The sequence below is a fragment of the Nicotiana tomentosiformis genome, chromosome 8 (assembly GCF_000390325.3).
Source record: "Nicotiana tomentosiformis chromosome 8, ASM39032v3, whole genome shotgun sequence".
Lineage (NCBI taxonomy): Eukaryota > Viridiplantae > Streptophyta > Magnoliopsida > Solanales > Solanaceae > Nicotiana > Nicotiana tomentosiformis.
The window spans coordinates 45,011,711-45,021,131 of NC_090819.1; the positions used below are offsets into that span (position 1 = coordinate 45,011,711).

General features: G+C 41.1%; 1 non-coding gene across 1 annotated transcript; it reads left to right on the forward strand.

Moving 5' to 3' along the window:
* Window positions 1-209: 209 nt before the first annotated feature.
* LOC117275526 (small nucleolar RNA R71) lies at window positions 210-316 on the forward strand. Its single transcript, XR_004505702.1, has one exon. It is a non-coding gene; the product is annotated as a small nucleolar RNA R71 (small nucleolar RNA).
* The last annotated feature ends 9,105 nt before the right edge of the window (window positions 317-9,421 follow it).

A 9,421-nucleotide genomic window follows, 5' to 3' on the forward strand; every position in this document is an offset into this window, starting at 1 on the left:
GTTAGCATCAACCTGGTGAACAACATTCGCCCGTCTTCTTTCAGCACTTTCAGAGGGCCACTAATTTGCATCTTCAGACAATTCATCGAGAATAGTGACTATCTCCTCTGGTATCTTTTTCATCAAAGGGCCTCCAAATGCATTACTCAATATTCTACGTGAGGCCGGTGTCAAACCATCCCAAAAATCCTGGAGTTATCTAGAGTTTAATTCTGCTATGTTGACAGTTTCGCACTAATTCCTTTAACCTCTCCTATGCTTCAAATATAGTTTCAGTCTCTTTCTGGCAGAAGTTGTGGATTTCTCTTCTAAACTTGCCTGTCTTAGCTGAGGAGAAATATTTATCAAAAAAAATTCTGGTCATCTCTTCCCATGTTCTAATTGATCCCTGGGGCAAGCTTCTAAGCCACTGTTTTGCATCATCTTTGAGTGTGAAGGGGAATGCCCTTAAATACACTATATCTTGTGACACACCATTGTATTAGAAGGTGTTCATAATCTCATCGAAGTCCATTAGATGTGTATTTGGATCTTCGTTTGGCTTCCCTCTGAAGACACATCAGTTTTGCAGAGTTTGGAGCAACCCTTGCTTCAATTCGAAATTGTTCGCAGCCACTGAAGGTTGTCTAACACTTGATAATCCTTGGTTGTAGACTGGTCAAGCATAATCGCCAAGTGGTTTTCCAGCACCCAAAGGTTGATTCTGAACAATTCTCCTAGTCCTCTCCTCTTCATAGACAAGTTGTGCATTTCGAAGAGCATCTTCCTCCGCATCTCGTGCAGCTTTTTCTCGTTGTTGGGCTGCCTATCTTGCAGCCAAATCAACATTATCATCATCTCTAGCCATAATTTCTTTGGTTGAGGATTGTCAAACCTTCTCTATATCTTCGGGGAGATTTCTTTCCTTCCTGAACTGTCGCAGTTGTTTCTCGATTTCAGGTTTATAAGGTAGCACTTCCTTCCCAAACGATCGAGTCATGCACCAATCTAACTTGTAGCCTGCGCACAATCAAAGAACACCAAACGTAAAAGGGAAAAATTAAATAACAAGAAAAATTCCTGAATTAGCACTACAAACTATTTCAAACACTATTGATTGTCAATCCCCGACAACTGCGCCAAAATTTGACGAGCGCAAAACACACACTTCAATATGCTCGCTAGTCGAATATAGTATAATATAATATCATATCCACAGGGATTGGAATTGAATAATATTTTCGTAGTTTATAGCTTGGTTGCTATCCAAGATGATCAGCAATTGAGAATTATGTGATTAAAAACTAAAATTAACTAAGAATCTAGAGCTAATTGACTATGACAATCGCAACAAAAGTAAGCAAGGAAGATATCAATGGGAGAAAATAGGGGTTGATTGGATACGTGCAAGATAATTGTCTTGGATTTAACTCTAGTTAATTCACTTTTAATGTTCAAGTGAGTCTCTCAAATTCACTCAATTATTAGTTTAAACGTTTAGTAGAAACTCCTTTCTCGATTAAGTTTCAACCTCTCAATCTGAACCAATTTAAGCTCGGTGAAGATATGCAAGAGTTCGTAGTGGATTGGTCTTTAGGAGAACCTCTCTCGATTATCCTCCTAACTAGGTCTAAACAATAATTCAACTAGCCTCTTTCGATTACTAAGAAGAATTAATGAATTCAACCAACAAGATAATGTAAAGATATCACAAGTATGCCTCTCTCGATTACATGAACATGTGAATATAGATGCAACAATTAAAACACCCAAAATGATTCAATGCATAAAAACTAGAGTTAATATCCATAAACAATTATCAATACACCAAATCCATCAATCCCTAAAGAGAACTACTCCATAGATATGGAGTAATTCATCACAAATATAAAGAAAAATATAAAACAATCCAAACTCTTGTCTTGAGTGAGGATTGAATGATGAATCCCTTGTACTTTCGCTTCTCCACCTTCTCTCTAGCCTTCTTAGGTCTTAGATGTGTCAAAAATCCTAAAAATAACATTTTCACATGTATTTATACTAAGTAGGGTCAGGCCTAGACGAAAACACCTTTCCTGCACTAAGTGGGATAATAACTCTGTAAAAATTGCACAAGTGCGCCGCATGGGGCGCCGCGCCACGCAGGGCGGTTGTGGGAAACTTCAGAGAGCTTGTTCTAACAGGCTTCAGGAAAATTGGGCAGCCTCGGCGCGCCACGCGCCGCCCCACGCGCCGCGGCTGTGGGACTTTCTCTGAGTACGGATTTTTCTTGCTTTTTAGCTATCCCAACGTGGTTCTCGACCCCCGAACGTGATCCCGGCTTATTTCCTTGGGATTTTACTTAGACTTCAAGGCTCAAATCACTCGAATTCATTCCATAACATCTACATAGCTCGGAATCACTCCTACAAGGCATAAAACACACAATTAGTGCAAAACACTATCGATTAAAGCTCAAACTTAATTAAAGTGCAGTAATTTGGAGTGTAATAAGCGACTAAAATACGAGATTATAGCCTACCATCAGCAGAGTCCTCAGCTTTGTTCTTGTTTTTTGAAGAACCGGCATGCTTGGAGGAAGAAGCCATTGAATAAGAAGAAGGAAAAGGTTTTTGTTTGAAGAGAATTAGAGAAAGGATATAGAATAAAGATGCAAATCAAAAGTTCGAGAAATTATGAAGTGAAAAGGAAAAGAATGATGCGTATAAGTAAAATTTTGGTGGCTAAATTCATTGCCATGATTACCTCGATAATCGACAAAAGTTGTGTTGAATCGTGGGATGACGCGTGTTTGGGGCATTAAATGCGGAGATATGTGCGTCTAATCAACCGTCAGAAGCCTTCAGAGGGAGTTATAGTAATTCCCGCCAAAAGAGTATTTCTACCAATTTTTCGGTAACACAAAGTTATGTCATCGGAAAGCAGAGGACTATCTATATAGGGTGAAATATGATATGACACGTGCTCATCTAAAGGAAAGACACGTGGAACCCTAGACGGGGATGGCCGAAGACCAAACGCAGCCATTTCGCTTGTCACCGAAAGGGATAACGTTCATAAAAGTGTATTAAATGCTCTATGCCCGGTAGCATTTAATAAGAAAAATTCTGCAGCATTAAGAGCGACGACCCATTACAGAGAATTTGGCATTTATATTTACCGTTACATCTTCATCAATGACCCTCATAATTGACATTAAAGGAGGGCACGATCCTAGGACCTCCTTCCCTAGACATAACTATAAATAGTGAGCCCAATTATCATTGTAAAGGACACGAATTTTCTGACAAAACTTATACCACATTCTATACAAAGCTTAATACAATCTTACTTTTTCGCTTTTTGATCTCATCATTGCTGTGCCTGGAAACCTTGTTTACGGAACTGTCATCTCTGTTGTTTCATCTACATTTTAAGGCTAAGTATTATACATTTCTTCAATTATTGCATTATTTCAGGATCAAATTAGTTCACTTGTCTAGAAATCACATATAAATTCAACTGACCATTTTACATGTAAACAATGTTACCATTCGACCATCCGTTATAAATTAATTTTACCCCATACACCATATATTACCATTTAGATTCTGAACTGCATTAGGGAATGCTATGGCTCTTTTATACGTTTCTAATGTTCTAAAATTCACAAAAAGTTCTTGGATTGAGATAAATTGTAACTTATATACATTTTTCAGAGTTAAATGTTGGAAAGGGAAGCCCTCGAAATATTAGAAGGTCTTAATAAGGCTATCTATATAGATCGTCCTTCTCAGATCAAACCTTCCAAAACCTCTCATGCTCTTCTTGCTCTCGTTGATAACCCTCCCTTCCTGCTATATTAAGGTTTCTCTCAAGACAACAATTAGGGTGTGTTTTTGGTATAACGGAAAATATTTTTTGTGAAAAATATTTTCTTAGAAAACAAGTAGTAATCTTACTCATTTTCAGGTGTTTGGTATGCAAATTAAGGAAAATAACTTCTCAAGAGTATTCATAAATTATAATTTCGATACAATAAATATGAAGCCATAAACTTTCGAACCAACAACCTTCCGAACCCACAAATTTCATAAACTTCTGAACCGCTAAACTTTCGAACTGGTAAACTCTATAATTTTTAAACCCGCAAACTCCAAACTCATAACTTTGGAACTCGTAAAATTTCGAACCTGTAAACTAAAAAAAAAAAAAAAACCAGAACTGGATTTTTTTTTGCAGGGCGGGGGGATTGTTTCACGAATTAATGTCCTCTAACTTCACAGGTTCATGACTTTCTCTCTGAAGCTCTAACATCTCTCTCTGATCTCTCTAACGTACCATTGGCAACAACCGGACCAGGTAAGACCCCCACCCCACCCCACCCCTGTCTTCTTTTCCTCTCTCTCTCCTGCTTTCTTCTTATTCCCCGTTACTTCCCTCCCCCCCTTTTGCTTTCCAGATCTTCCCCCTTTTATATTTCCCTCTTCTTCTCCTCCTTTCTTTCTCTCCCCTATACCTCGTCTCTTCCACCCCCCGTCCCCCTATTTTTTGGCATACTGATCTAGCCTAGCGGTGGTGGTAGTGGCGGCGGCTGAGATAATTTTCCGGCGAGCCTCGGGCAAAGCGGGGCGATAACTTCCAAAACATAGCTGTTGTGGACAATGCCTTTCTCGACACTCGTTGTGACTTTAGGTTCTATTTTTCTTGCTTAGAATTTGCTATTTGTTAATATTGGGTCAGCTGCCTTTTATCCTTTTAGCAAAGACAATTCCAAGGTTCTACTCGCTGGAGTTGGTACCTCCCGTTTTACAGTTTCCCTTTGTTGTTTGAGTTAAATTGTTGTCATCTTAGTTCGTATTAGTTTATTCACCGTATTAGTGTGCCTGTTGTTGCAACTTGTCTTATTCTGGTTTGGTCTGTTGCTTTGTGTGTGAAAGTGATTCCCCATACTTTTTCGTAGGTATAGTGGCTGTGGTCTGGGATGGTCGAGTGAGGTCATGTCCTCGAGGGGGACAGGGGGTGGGGCGGGAGGTCGGGGGGAACGGGGGGTGGGGCGGGAGGCAATAGAGGTAAAGGGAACAATGGTTTCTGTAGGTTGAGAATTGGGTCATGGAACGTAGGTACATTGACGGGTAAGTCTATAGAGTTGGCGAAGATCCTCCAGAAGAGGAGGGTCAATATAGCGTGTGTCCATGAGACAAGCTGGGTAGGGTCGAGGGCGAGAGACGCAGACGGGTATAAACTTTGGTACTCAGGAGTCCAGAAAGGTAAGAATATAGTGGGCATCTTGGTGGATAGGGAACTTAGAGAGTCTGTGGTTGAGGTTAGACGAGTGAATGATAGATTGATGATTATTAAATTGGTGGTTGGAGAGTGCACCATAAACGTTGTTAGCGCCTATGCGCCGCATGTGGGCCTAGATAAGGAGGTTAAACGTCGCTTTAGGGAGGGGTTAGATGAGATTGCGTGCCAGGTTCCACATGCCGAGAAGTTATTCGTATGAGGGGATTTCAAAGGGCATATTAGGTCGACTGCAGGTGGTTATGGCGAGGTGCACGGAGGCTTTGGTTTTGGGGAGAGGAACGGAGGAGGTACATTATTGTTGGACTTCGCTAAGGCTTTGGGGTTGGTGATTGCGAACTATAGCTTTCGGAAGAGGGATGGGCATTTGGTTACTTTTCAAAATGCGGTGGCGAAGACTCAGATTGATTATCTCCTCCTCAGGAGGTGTGACAGAGGGATGTGCAAGGATTGCAAGGTGATTCCGGGTGAGATACTCGTGATGCAACATAGGCTCTTGGTGATGGACGTTGGTATTATATTAAAGATGAGGAAAAGGTCTACTCGAGGAAGACCGAGAATTAGGTGGGGAGCCTTAACTAAGGATAAAGACAAAGAGTTGGAGGGACGATTGTCGGCTATGGGAGCTTGGAGGAGCAGTGGTGACGCGAGCACTATGTGGTCAGCGACAACAGGCTGTATTAGGGAGGATGCGAGAGAGGTGTTAGGGGTCTCGACGGGCATCTCTGGTGGGCACAAAGGAGACTGGTGGTGGAATGAAGTGGTCCAAGGTAAAGTGGAAGCGAAGAAGATGGCGTACCTGAAGTTAGTGGGGAGCATAGGTGAAGAGGAGAGGCGAGCATGCATGGAGAGGTATAAGGCAGCTAGGAAGGAGGCTAAGCTGGCGGTCACGGAGGCTAAGACTGCGGCTTATGGTCGTATGTACGAGGAATTGGGGAAAAAAGGTGGGGAGAAGAAGTTATTCTGGCTGGCCAAGTTGAGAGAGAAGAAGGCTCGGGATTTGGACCAAGTGAGATGCATCAAGGACGAAGATGGTAAAGTATTGATGGAAGATGCCCAGATTAAGAGGAGATGACAGACTTACTTTCATAAACTTCTGAATGAAGAAGGGGATCGGGATATTGTGCTAGGCAAATTGGAGCATTCCGAGAGTCACCGTGACTTTGGGTACTGCAGGCGTATCGAGGTTCAGGAGGTCGTGGGAGCTATGCATAAGATGAGTAGGGGCAGAGCGACCGGGCCAAACGAGATTCCGGTGGAATTTTGGAAGTGTGTGGGGAGAGCAGGTTTGGAGTGGTTGACAAGGTTATTTAATATTATTTTTAAGGAGAAGAGGATGCCAGATGAGTGGAGGTGGAGTACGGTGGTTCCATTATATAAGAACAAAGGTGATACCCAGAGTTGTAACAATTATAGGGGTATCAAATTACTGAGTCATACCATGAAAGTGTGGGAGAGGGTGGTTGAAGCGAGGGTGAGGATGACAGTGTCTGTATCCGACAACCAGTTTGGGTTCATGCCGGGTCGTTCGACTACAGAAGCTATACACCTTGTTAGAAGGTTGGTGGAACTGTACAGAGAGAGGAAGAAGGATCTGCACATGGTGTTTATTGACCTAGAGAAAGCGTATGACAAGGTTCCTAAAGAAGTTCTCTGGAGATGCCTGGAGGCAAAAGGTGTGTCGGTTCCCTACATTATTGCAATTAAGGATATGTATAACGGGACTAAGACTCGGGTTAGGACAGTAGGAGTCGACTCTGAGCATTTTCCGGTTATAATGGGGTTACACCAAGGTTCTGCGCTCAGTCCGTTCTTATTCGCCCTGGTGATGGACGCGTTAACATACCATATTCAAGGGGATGTGCCATGGTGCATGCTAGTCGCCGATGACATAGTTCTGATTGATGAGTCGCGAGCCGGTGTTAATGAGAGGCTGGAGGTTTGGAGACAGACTCTTGAGTCTAAGGGTTTCAAGCTTAGCAAGACGAAGACGGAATACCTGGAGTGTAAGTTCAGCGTTGAGCCAGGGGAAGTGGGCGTGGATGTGAGGCTTGATTCGCAGGTCATCCCGAGTAGAGGCAGCTTCAAGTACCTTGGTTCGGTTATCCAAGGGGAGGGGAGATCGACGAGGATATCACACACCGTATTGGGGTAGGATGGATGAAGTGGAGGTTAGCATCTGGAGTCCTGTATGACAAGAGAGTGCCGCCGATACTCAAAGGTAAGTTATATAAAGCGATGGTTAGACCGGCCATGATGTATGAGGCTGAGTGTTGGCCCGTTAAGAACTCACATATCCAGAAGATGAAAGTAGCAGAAATGAGGATGTTGCGGTGGATGTGCGGGCATACTAGGATAAATAAGATTAGGAATGACGATATTTGGGAGAAGGTACACGTGGCTCCCATTGATGACAAGATGCGGGAAGCGAGGCTTAGATGGTTCAGACATGTTCAGAGGAGAAGCCCAGATGCTCCAGTACGGAGGTGTGAGCGGCTGGTTGTGGAGGGCACGAGAAGAGGTAGAGGGCGGCCTAAGAAGTATTGGGGAGAGGTGATCAGGCAGGATATGGTGAGGCTCCAGATTTCCGAGGACATGTCACTTGATAGGAAGATGTGGAGGTCGAGTATTAGGGTTGTAAGTTAGGAGGTAGTTGAGTCGTGCCTTACTTCATACCATTGTGAGACTAGTCATGTAGGGTTTTTGTTTAAGATAGCTAGTGGCAATGTTGTGTCTTACTATTTCGCTTTTCAGTGCAAGTCCTATTTACTAGCTATCGCTTTTGCTTTGCATCTTTCTTCTAGATTTCATGATGTTCTTATTTTTCTTATGATTGCTGTGGTAATATTAATATTGTCTCCCTTTGCTTTGCATCTTTCTTCTGGACTTCATGGTGTTCCTAATTTTCCTATGATTGTGGTGGTGTTACTAACATTGTCTCCTTTTGTCTTTTTGTTTTCTTGAGCCGAGGGTCTTTCGGAAACAACCTCTCTACTCCTTCGGGGTAGGGGTAAGGTCTGCATACACACTACCCTCCCCAGACCCCATTAGTGGAATTTTAGTGGGTTGTTGTTGTTGTTGTTGTTTTGCGGGGCGGAGGGTGGGTGAGGGTCGAGTGGGGTAGGGTGGTGCAGAAAATAGAAAAAATAGAAAATAGAAAATACAAAAAAAGCAAAATAAATAAATAAATTGCGAGGGGGGTAAGGAGGTTGGGGTGGGTGGGTTGTACAGAAAAGCCAAAAAATTAAAAATAGAAAATCAAAAATACAAAAAAAAAATTATTTCTTTTTGTAAGTGTGGGATGGGGGGTGGGGGGTGGGGGGGTGGGTGTAGAAAAATGAAAAAACAGAAAATTGAAAATACAATTTTTTTTTTTGTGTGTGGGGGGGGGAGGGGGGATGGCGTAGAAAAATGAAAAAAAAAATAGAAAATTGAAATTGGAGGGGGTTGGGGTTAGATGTGAGGGTAGGTGGAGTTTTTGAAAAATGTTTTCGTAACTTTTTCTAAGGAAGTCATTTTCTTCCAATTTCAGGAAAATGTGATATCTAGGAAAATATTTTTCAAACTATTTTGTACAACCAAATAATGAAAAATGGAAAAATATTATTCGAAAAATATTTTCCGTCATACCAAACACACCCTTAATAACAATAATTTATAGTTTAGGTACTAAAGTTAAAAAAGTAAAGTTCAAGGGGATTTTTATATTTTAACCCAAAAGTTTTTGGAAAGGGAGGGAATTTTTGTTTTGACTTTTTTTTTTGTATTTTTTTTGTAAAAGAAACGGAGGGGATATAATACTTCCAAAGAGAACTATATTATACTCCCTCTGTTTTAATTTGTTTGAACTTTTTTTTTTAAGTATGAGAGTTAAGTTGACTAATTATTTAAGTAAATTTGAATCTATATTCTTTACGTTTTTTGAAACAAAATTTAATTATTTAAAAATTATATAAAGAGTAATATAGGTTATAATAATTAATAATTTAAAATATTTAAAATTATTTATAAAAAATATAATCAATTGTTTTTATAATAGGTTTTTTTTATTATTTAAATTTAGTATTCTCTACCAGTAAAAAGGCCACAAAAGTTTATGCATTACGCTCTACTATTCCACAATTCTGTGCATTTCTCACCGAATTTTCTAATTTAATAT